Source organism: Phalaenopsis equestris, unplaced genomic scaffold (assembly GCF_001263595.1).
Source record: "Phalaenopsis equestris unplaced genomic scaffold, ASM126359v1 Scaffold000225, whole genome shotgun sequence".
Lineage (NCBI taxonomy): Eukaryota > Viridiplantae > Streptophyta > Magnoliopsida > Asparagales > Orchidaceae > Phalaenopsis > Phalaenopsis equestris.
Genome location: NW_018164667.1, coordinates 196041 through 206507, shown reverse-complemented (window position 1 = coordinate 206507; position 10467 = coordinate 196041). Strand labels below are relative to the sequence as shown.

General features: G+C 30.2%; 1 long non-coding RNA gene across 1 annotated transcript; it reads left to right on the top strand.

The window, feature by feature from the left end:
• The first annotated feature begins 295 nt into the window (after positions 1 to 295).
• On the top strand, positions 296 to 9838 carry LOC110023623. The gene is made up of 3 exons (XR_002293924.1): positions 296 to 428; positions 573 to 650; positions 9714 to 9838. It is a non-coding gene; the product is annotated as an uncharacterized LOC110023623 (long non-coding RNA).
• The last annotated feature ends 629 nt before the right edge of the window (positions 9839 to 10467 follow it).

The window sequence follows — 10467 nt, the reverse complement described above, 5'->3', positions numbered from 1 at the left end:
AATAATGTGGATTATTATTTTTAGTTTACTTTCTGTTCTTTCAATACTATTGTTAGTTTATTTTCGGGATGTGGTGTGCTTTAGTCATCCACTTTAGGTTGTAATGTAGCGTTATATTCAGAATTTGTGTGTAATTTTATAACATTTTCTTTCTATGTAAATTAAGAGTGCTATCTTGGAGTTCTTCGAGAGCTTGGAATCCTATAATTCTCTTGCTATTAATATATCTCTGTTTTGATTGTTGTTATATCTTGTTCTTCCACAAATGATATATACATATATATATATAGGTCGTTTGAAGCTAAGCGGCTAGTCTTTAGTGCTCATCGTGTGATCTTTTTCATTTGTGAAGCACAAACAGCGGCTTTCCGTCGGCGCCGTTTGCCGTTGAAGTTGTAGCAGATGGTTGCTTGCATTCCTTTCTCTCGGTGAGATCTCTGTAAAGCCCTATTTTCTGGTTGTCCACCTCGTCCCTTAAATGTTAGGGCTTATGATGCTGTACGATTTGAAGTCATTTTCTTGCAGTGTCGAGCAAGTTTCTTAGTAATTGTAACAGTTTTATCCTCTTCAAGAATTCTTGCAGATTGAGCCGTTATTCAAGCAGTGTTTCTGCGGTGATTGCTCCTTGCATTCGGTTGTACCCTTTCCAGGTAGTGATAACAATTTTTGTTTTTATTTTTTCTATTTTCTCTTTGCTTGTTTATGCTATAAATCTTTGCAGAAAGCGTGTTTATCTTTTTTCATCTATGTTTCCTCCCAGTTTAATTTAGGGATATATAAAACCAACATTTATGTTTTGAAGTTCGGATAAGTCAAGGATCGTAATTTAAATCCAAAATTGAGTTTTGATGCTGCTGAGGCTTTTATCCAAAAGCAACGCCCCATGCCCTAAATTGATTATGGTGAGAAATAGAAAGGCTCATCTTAGATGGTATGATCACATTAAATGCTGACCATTTGATTTACCAGTTAGGAGAGTATATGTTTAGATTTGATTTATGTTAAGAAAGGTAGAGGTATATCTAATAAGACTTGGACATGTTGTATACAAAATGATCTTAATTTATTAGATGAGAATATGATAGTCAATCGGACAAAATGGAGAAAAAGGATTCATGTAGCCGGCCCCAATTAGTATTAGTGGGATAAAGTTGTTATTGTTGTTGAGAAATAGGTGAGTTTTCTATGTTATCACTCGCATTTGAATCACCATAACTTCACCCATTATGGTGAAAAGTAGGCAATAGTTGATCAAGATGGAGACATCACAACTTAAACTCAATTGTGTTGAAAATTGAGCAAGGGTTGAGTAGCTCTTAAGATTAGATTTGATACATAAAATTTGTTACTTGAAGTGAAATATGAGAGAATTAATCAACAAAATGAATATAAGAATATTTAATCTCTTGTTTGGGAGATAATAAGTGCAAAATATTTGTAATCTAGTGTTATTGGGGCGGTTTAAATTTTTAGGTGAATACCATTAATAATAGGATGTTTTGTTTTTAGTTAATTACTTTAGGATGCTGTAATATGGTTAATGCACATGCTCATTAAGTTTGATTGATTTGAAAAATTAATATTGGGGTTGAATGAGCTATTACTAATCTATTTGGAAGAGAGAAGAACTAATTGATGTAATTTGAGTGGATTTCTTATTTTAGTAGGATGGACTATGAGAGGATTCATGGTCCACGTGCTAAAATAATCTTTAATCTGAGGCCATCATATTTCCACCTAGAGTAATTCATGGGCAAAATCTTCACATTTACGAAAGCCTATCATTCCATGAACAACAACTTTCCATCTGCAATCCAACAATTTATGGACATTAACATTCCATTTCTGTTATTTAGTTAATTTTAGATTCCATAATTAAAACTTAATTTTCAAATTTACTTACTTTCTAGATAGTTGCCTATCGACAGTTTTAGGCATAAAATTTTATCTTTTTTTCTTAAATAGAATTGGGTTATAAAATTCAATCATAAAATTTTTATACTTTATTCTTAGATGGTTTGGTCACATTAAACTTCGACTATCTGATGATCCGATTAGGAGAGTAGATGTTTTAGATTCGACTTGTGTTAAGAAAGGCAGATGTAGACCTAGGAAGACTTGGGCTTATTGTATAAAAAATGATCTTAATTTACTAGAACTAAATGAAAATATGACACTAAATAGGACGCAATGGAGAATAAGGATTCATGTAGCTGACCCCACTTAGTGGGATTAAAACTTTGTTGTTGTTGTTTTTGTATTCTCTTTTATTGTCATTCTAATTTTGAAGATGGTATCATAACAATTAAAGGTTGTCCAACCTATGAGATTAATGAATTCCTTAACATGGAGTCTTTTTTTAAGTTTTTTGGGTTCTTCATCAACACTAATAACCAATCTTTGTTTAGCAAGATTGCAAAAGAATATGTGGAGGATCCTTCTAGAAAGAAGATAGTGGTAGAACTCGAGAAGAAGCCACTGACCGATAAGCCTCACCACCATCCTATAATTTTACAGACCAACATTCTAGGCCATAAAACATTGCAAGTCTCACCACCATCCTATAAAATTTTCTTTTTTAGTCTAAGGAATACTTTTCTACCACACAATAGGCTTGATGCATTCCTCCCCTTGAACCAACCAACCTGAATTCTACCAATAACATCCACATTTATATCACCATCACTTTGAACAATAGACCCGAGATATTTAAAACTTTCACACCTTTTAATGATTTGTGCACCCATAGTTGCAACTCTGTCACTAGAGATAATACTACTAAAATTACATTCCATTTATTCAGTTTTAGTTCTACTCAAATGAAAACCTTTAGACTCCAATGTACGCCTCCATAATTCAAGTTTTTCCTGAACTTCTTCTCTAGTCTTATCCACTAGAAGGATCACAAGATGAGTATCATTAGAGAAAAACACATACCAAGGTACGTCCTTCTGTATATGTCCAGTAAGAGCATCCGTTACTAAAGCAAAAAGATATAAGTTAAAGCTGATCTCTGATGTAATCCAACTAAAATAGAAAAATACTTGGTCAATCTTCCTTCTGTTTGAACACAAGTAACAACTTTAGTATACATATCCTTAATGACTTGAATATAAGTCATATCAACACTTCTCTTTTCTAGACCTCTCCAAAGAATATCTCTAGGAACCGTATTGTAAGCTTTTTCTAAATTAATAAAAAACATATGTAGATCCACCTTACTCTCTCTTTTCTTTTTCATCAAATCTTTCAATAAATGTATAGCTTCCATAGTAGACTTGCCCTGCATAAATCAACTGATTATGAGAAGTCTTTGTATCACGTCTTAACTTATGTTCAATTACTCACTCCCATAATTTTAAAGTATGACACATTAATTTAATTCCTCTATGATTTGCACAATCTTGTGCATCCCCTTTATCCTAAAAAATGAGACCAAAATACTCTTGCTCTACTCCTTGGGCATCTTTTTAGTTTTTAAAATAATATTAAAGAGTATAGTAAGCCAAATAACTCTCAAATCTCTTAGATATTTCCACACTTCAATAGGTATATCATCAGGTTCTATTGATCTTTCACCCTTGATTTTCTTTAAAGCCTCCTCAACATTCTTTTTACTAATATGATGACAAAAATAAAAAGTTTTGTGATTATTATTGACGAGATTAAGATCACTAAGGTCGATCCTATTTTTAGAAATTTTATTGAAAAATTTATCAAAATAGCTCACTCACCTATGTTGAATATCTCCCTTAAGAAACACTTTTTGATTTTCATGTTTAGTACACTTTGATTGAATTAAATTTTTATTTTTATTTTTTTCTTTGTTTGGCTAGTTTATACATATATTTTTCATCCTCTTATTATTTAATTTATTATAAAAATCATTAAAAATAGAATTCTTAGCGTCACAAATTGTTCTATTAAACTCCTTACAGGCCACCTTATATTTTTTCTAGTTTTCTAAGCTTTTACATTTAAGTCAATTTTTATGACACAACTTATATTTTATCTTTTACTGCTCATTATTATTCCATCACAATCTATTTTTTTTAAATAATTTTTTTTCATTTGATTATCAAGTACATCTTTTTTCAACTGTTTAATAATGTTTGCTACTTTATCCCATATAGAATTAGCTTCTTCATGAACATTCCAAATGTTGAAATCTTGAAGTTTACTAAAAAATAATTTTATTTGTCTTTTGGTTTTCCTCTTCTAATTCTATGATAATATTTTATTACATTATTTTCTTACAACTCTTCATCTTAAAATTCAGAACTAATAATCAATATTGAGTACTTAAATTTTCGTTTGGAATGGCTTTACAATCTTTTGCATTCTCGATGATATTTTTTTCTCATTAAAAAATAATTATTTTTTTATTAGATCCATTCTTATAAGTAATAATATGCTCTTCTTCTTTTTGAATAAACTATTATCAATAAACAAATCATAAGCTAAAACAAACTCTAATATGGTTCTACTTTCTTAATTAATTACTACAAAATCGTAACTATCATTAATATTTCTTAAATCTTCTACTACCTTATCAACATGCCCATTTAAATCTCCAATAAAAATTCTTTATTCAAGATGTATATTTTGTTTTAATTCTTGCCGGTCATTACAAAATTTTTCTTTTGAACCTGTATTTAAACCTACCTAAGGAGCAAAAACAGTTATAACATTAAAAATATTAGTATCAACAACAATCTTTAGGGCTATACTTCTATTTCTGATTCTATTAATTTTTGCAACATTATCTTGCAAACTCTGATTTATAGTTTTTGCATATATATGTATTGATGGTGTTAACCTCTTTATGATATTAGTTGGTAATGCAAAGATAACTAACAAAGGATGGTGATAATGAGATAGCTTAAATGACATGTTTTAGATTATTCTCTTGCGATGAATGTCATAGATAAAATGATGTAGATATATTATGATAATATCCTTATTGTACAATAGAATGATTTGAATCTTTACAATGTCATCATTGAATAGATAAATTATTTAATGATTTAATATTGTTTTATTCAATTTAACCAACATGTATATTGGCTTTTTAACTCTTTTATGTTACTGAAATTTTGGAGTTATGAGTATTAATTGAGTTCTTGATAATTCATAATGATTTTAAAGTAATATTTTAAAGAAGTTTTGTAATAAAAAATCGAGTGGAAGAAGAGAAATTATTTATGAAGATATGAATAAACTTGAGAATGATAATTAAATTAACAATTGTTATTTTTAAAATAGTTTGAATTTTTTTGTTAATGGCTATTTTAATTTATTTGATAATTTTCATTAGTTAGTGACTAATTGAAATTTAAATTTATTTTCTGATTGTTTGTTCTCGGCTTAGTAATTTAAGGTCCGTTTCAGATTGTGAACCTTGATATGAATTTTGTACCTATAAAAAGTAAAAGTATGTTTTCATTTTAGTTTACACATTAATTTTCTTCCCGCTTTTTATCCCATCAAACTAGTGATATCTTCTTGTTCTCATCACTTTCTTCTGTATTACTAGCATATGCTTGACGAGCATTTGTTGGTGGTGGCATGGAGTAGATGGGTGGGTGTAGGTAGGATCATTAAGGGTTCAATGTGGTTGTAATGGATTCTATATCTTTATCTATTCTATCATCATGACTTTTGTTCGGTTAATCTTGCACTTATTAAGCTAAACTAGAAGACTCATTTTTTTCCATTATTTTTAATTGTTTTTTTCTTATTGCATCTTTCATATCTCATGATGTGGATTTATGACAAGAAGAGGTTTGCTTATACATTGATACTCTTTTTGTGATTCTTTGATTATTCACATTTTTAGTGTTAGATATGGAATTATATAAAAATTATGTGATATGCATGTAAATACCCTAAAATTTAAACTAGTTTAAAAGTAAGTCATTTGTTAATATAAATACTATTATCTCATTTGGCCATGATTTTGATAAACCAATTCTCCTCTTTTGTTCATTTTCTTTTCAAAACTTTATCTTGAAAGTATTAGTTTAAATTATTGTGAGTTATCAACAATTCAATGGTTATGATATATTTTCTAAATTACAACAATATAAAAGAGTTAATAAGATAATGTGCATGCTTGTTAAATTTAATAAATAACTAGAAATTTGTTTGTTAATTTATTTCCTTAAAAATGACCATGCAAAAGATTTTAAAACACTCTATTGTATAATAAAAATAATATCACATCTTATTTATATTATGAGTATAAAAAATTAACTCGACACATTAATTCAACTCGAATCCAACCAAGAAATTCAGGTTCCGGTTTACTTAGATTAATTTTTAGGTTGGACTCGGGTAAAAAATTTTCATATTTTTTTTTTTTGAGTCGGATTCTGGTTGACTTGCCATATAAAGATTAACTTGAATTTGGCTAGTCAACTTGAGATTGACCCAAATTTGACTGGCTAGCTTGAAATTGATTTGAATTTAACGTGAATAGCTATTATTCATATGTTAAGCGGGTTATGTGTGTTGGGTTCATGTCAATTGAATTGGAGGGGGTCGGGCTTGAGTTAGTTTTTTAGACTCATTTGATATTCAGGTCTAGTTAGGGTCAAGAAATTTCGGGTCAGGTCAATTTTGAGTCAGGCTTGCACTAGATTTGCAAACCTGATTTGACACCCCTATTTATATTATTTTACATATTACATCCATTATAGAAGAAGAATTTAAAATCCACAAAAATACTTAATATCAATATCCTTTTTATTTTTACGTGTCCAGTTACTTTGTCATTCTCAACTAGTACTATAAGGGGTAAACCTTATCTATCAACATGCAAAATAAAGCATTCTATACCATTCATTTATTTGCATTGTACATTTCATTCCTTATTTTTCTATAGTTAAATTTATATGATATAGGATGAGCAGTTTGAAACATAACAGGAAATCTATTACTCAATTTAATTTGATTAATAGTTTTCACAAGAGTTATGATTCATAAATTAATTTTTTATTGATGTTAGAATAAAAGGATATCAATAACAATTGATTCATTTGATATAGAAAAAATAATGCTATTACCATAAGTTTAAAACATGAGTACACACCTCAATTTCTAATGATTTCTTTTTTGCTTTTTTATTTTAAGTGCACTTTCTTTAATGGAATACCTCTAATCATACACATAAAATATATTTTTTAATTAACTTTTTTTAAATTATAATTTAATTACATTATTTATTGATATTTTTTCATTATTTTTATCTAAGCATATAAACTATTGTTACTTACAATTTTAACATTGTAAATTAAATTTTATAATTTAAAAATGTGAACTTTTCACAAGTCAAATTTAATATTTTCTTATCAAAAATTTTAATTGGAGATTTCATTCTATTTTCACTTAAAATTATTTTAATATTTTTTCCTTCAAATCTTTTGATTTCTAATGAATTTTTAATTAATTTAATTAACATCCTATTCTTATTATTCTAATACTTTAATAATATTTAAATTTCACTAAAAAACTTCCTACATGTATATGATATAAATTTTATTCCTTAGCCTCTCAATACTCTGCAAATAATCTATAAGAATAAAATTATCTTTGAACATAAATTTGTTTAAGGGAATCAAATTTATGCATGTTCATAAAGAGAAGAGTCGAATGAAATTTGTGTTGGGTTTAAGTTTATCTTAACTCAAGACCTAGTAGAGGAAAAACATTCATTTAAGTCTTGTTCATAATCTGACTTTTTACAGTACCGTGACTACGTCGCCAATAATTACTTTCTCCTTCTCAGATACTTGGCCATTCCCTCGTTCACATGCTTGGCTGCTTTAACGTACTCTATTTTTAACTGGACAAGCCAATTTTCCGCTAGCAATCTCTCGGTTTTGCCCCTCGCTCATGCACTCCTTCCACTCTGCTCTTTATCTCGCTTACATGGGGCCCGTCTTTGATCTGTCTGTCTCTTCTTCTTATATAAACACAAATCGACTAGCGTCACCAGTCTAATAATTTTTTTAGATAAGACTCTTAACAACTCAAACTCTGACCCATTGAGATATTGTTTGCTTTGGCTTAGTAGCCTCACGGTTTTTTCATTGGTGTAACTTCTTAGGAGGTCACCCATGCCTTGAGTGCTTTAGCACGAGCACATTTCATTTTCGATTTTCTGATGAAATTTCAACCATTATACCAAAAGGCTTGTCAATTTTGAAGATTTCAATTTCATTTTACTTGAGCGATTTCACAAACTCTTCCACTTAACTAATTGACGTCCTTGTCAATGTTTTAAACTCATAATCTTCCATCACGTAGATAGAATTTCAGAGGTGAGCACTACAGATTTAAGAGGTGACTCTCACCATGCAACATTTTGTCCCATCTAGGGTTCAAGAGGTGGCTCCCAAGTGTAGCACGTTATTCCGTCTGACATTTAGTTTCCATATTCAGGCTGGTTTAATGCTCTGTTATAATTTGTAACAACCTGAACTCCACTCATCAAGATATTGTTTGCTTTGGCTTAGTGGCTTCACGATTTTGCCCCATTTGTGTAACTTCTCAGGAGGTCACCCATCCCAGGAGTGCTCTAGCACGTGCACACTTAACTCTGGAGTTTCTGATCAAATTCAAACTGTGACCAAAAGGCGCCTCGAGCATTAAAACTTCAGCTTCATTCTATATAAGAGTGTTCAAGTTCATTCTACTTAAGGGGTGTCGCTGTGGCTTTGCACCCACATGCTTTTTTTAATGCAATGGATGTTCCACTTGTTTATTTTTATTTTTATTTTTATTTTTGTGTGTAATTTGCTAAGTTTAACGGGGCATTTCAATATCCCATATATGCTTTTCTTTATTTTGGTGGGGAGATTCTACCCTACCAGATCTTCTATGAACCATTCGTCCTCGAGTGATAGCTGGATCAATTATATGACCTTGACTACCACTGCAGAACAAAACGTTCCCCATAGCATAATGTCTTTCCTAACCATGTATCCTTTAATGCACTCCCCCTTTAGGGCGATCTTGTAAGTTTATTCTTATATTGTTGAATTGGCTACACCATGTTTTTATGGTGTAATCAATCATGTCAATCTCTGAATTGCTTATGGAAGCCCTTCACAACTTTAAGCCAATTTCAATATGAATTGTTCATGTTAAAGTCCTTGAATTATTGTTGGTCCGGTCTAAAATTTATGGATCATGTTTTGCTATTCTTCATGCTCTCAAGCCTTGTCAATCTAAAATGAATTTCTAAAACTCATCATGGGAGGATGTGTCCATCATATTACCACCTTGATTTGATTGGGATATTCGTTAAGCAGCCCATGGTTGTTATTTAGGTTCCTTAAAATCGTGGCTTGTACTCGTTTCTTTGATAGGCTAGGTTCACCTAGTTGATCTAAGGAAGTAACTACTATCAGAGCATGCTCCATGAGAGACTACGATCAAAATAAACCCAAGATAACTAGCTTTGGAAATCTTTTGGAAAATTTACTCAAATATTTCCCTAAAATACCACAGTGCTCTTCTCAAAACTCCAAAAGAACAGCAGGAATGAGTACATGAGTTAGAGACCACAATAATATACATAAATGGACTTACATGAGAAATTAATGAACAAGACATTACTAAGCTTAAAAACTAGGCTTTATGAAAGTTATAATGATAGTGGATGCATTATATTACTTTATTCCATTGATGCAATTGTCAATTTCCAGGATATCCTTTGTACCAGAAGTTTAAGCTATACCCCTATAATTAGGAAGAAGGGTGTACAAAGTTCTTTGGACATGTCCGAGAAGCAGAAATTTGCACAAGTTTGGAGACCAATCTCTTCAGAGTCAGGTTCCTATCTTATCTAACCATCTCGTTGTTATATGCTTGCATTCAGCAATATGTCGGTTTTAACTGTCTTGATTTTTTTTTGTATTGGCGGATGACAACTGTAAATTTTTTTCTTAAAATTTTGTTATTTTTAATACTAATTTATAATTCAACAAAACAAACATTGTCATGAGCTTTTTTCTTTAACATTACTAACAATAGTTCTCTCAAGAGTTCTGAGGAAGGATAGGTTTCCAAGTTTTGCCTTGGGCTTGGTTGCATGCACTTATGTACTTAGTTTTCTTCTTCAATAAGTCCTTTCATTGAAGGCTGTGTTATCCTTTCATTAGAGTCTGTTTTATATACATATTGACTCCTTCAAGCTCTTTTATTCAATTGTTTTAAGGTTTTTTGTTTTTATTTTTTAAGAAATTGCAAACGTACCCCACATTTCTTGTGGATTTACATATCTAACACCTGAAGTTTGATATTTACATTTATAACACCTTGGCGCTATAAACCTTTTAAAAAGGTGCATTTAACTTTTAAGAAGTTAATAAAAAGTGTTGTTTTTATTGTGGTGTTAAAGATTTGAGTGTTATGAATTTGAATTTTAAAGTTTAGTTGTTAGGTTTATAAATACATAAG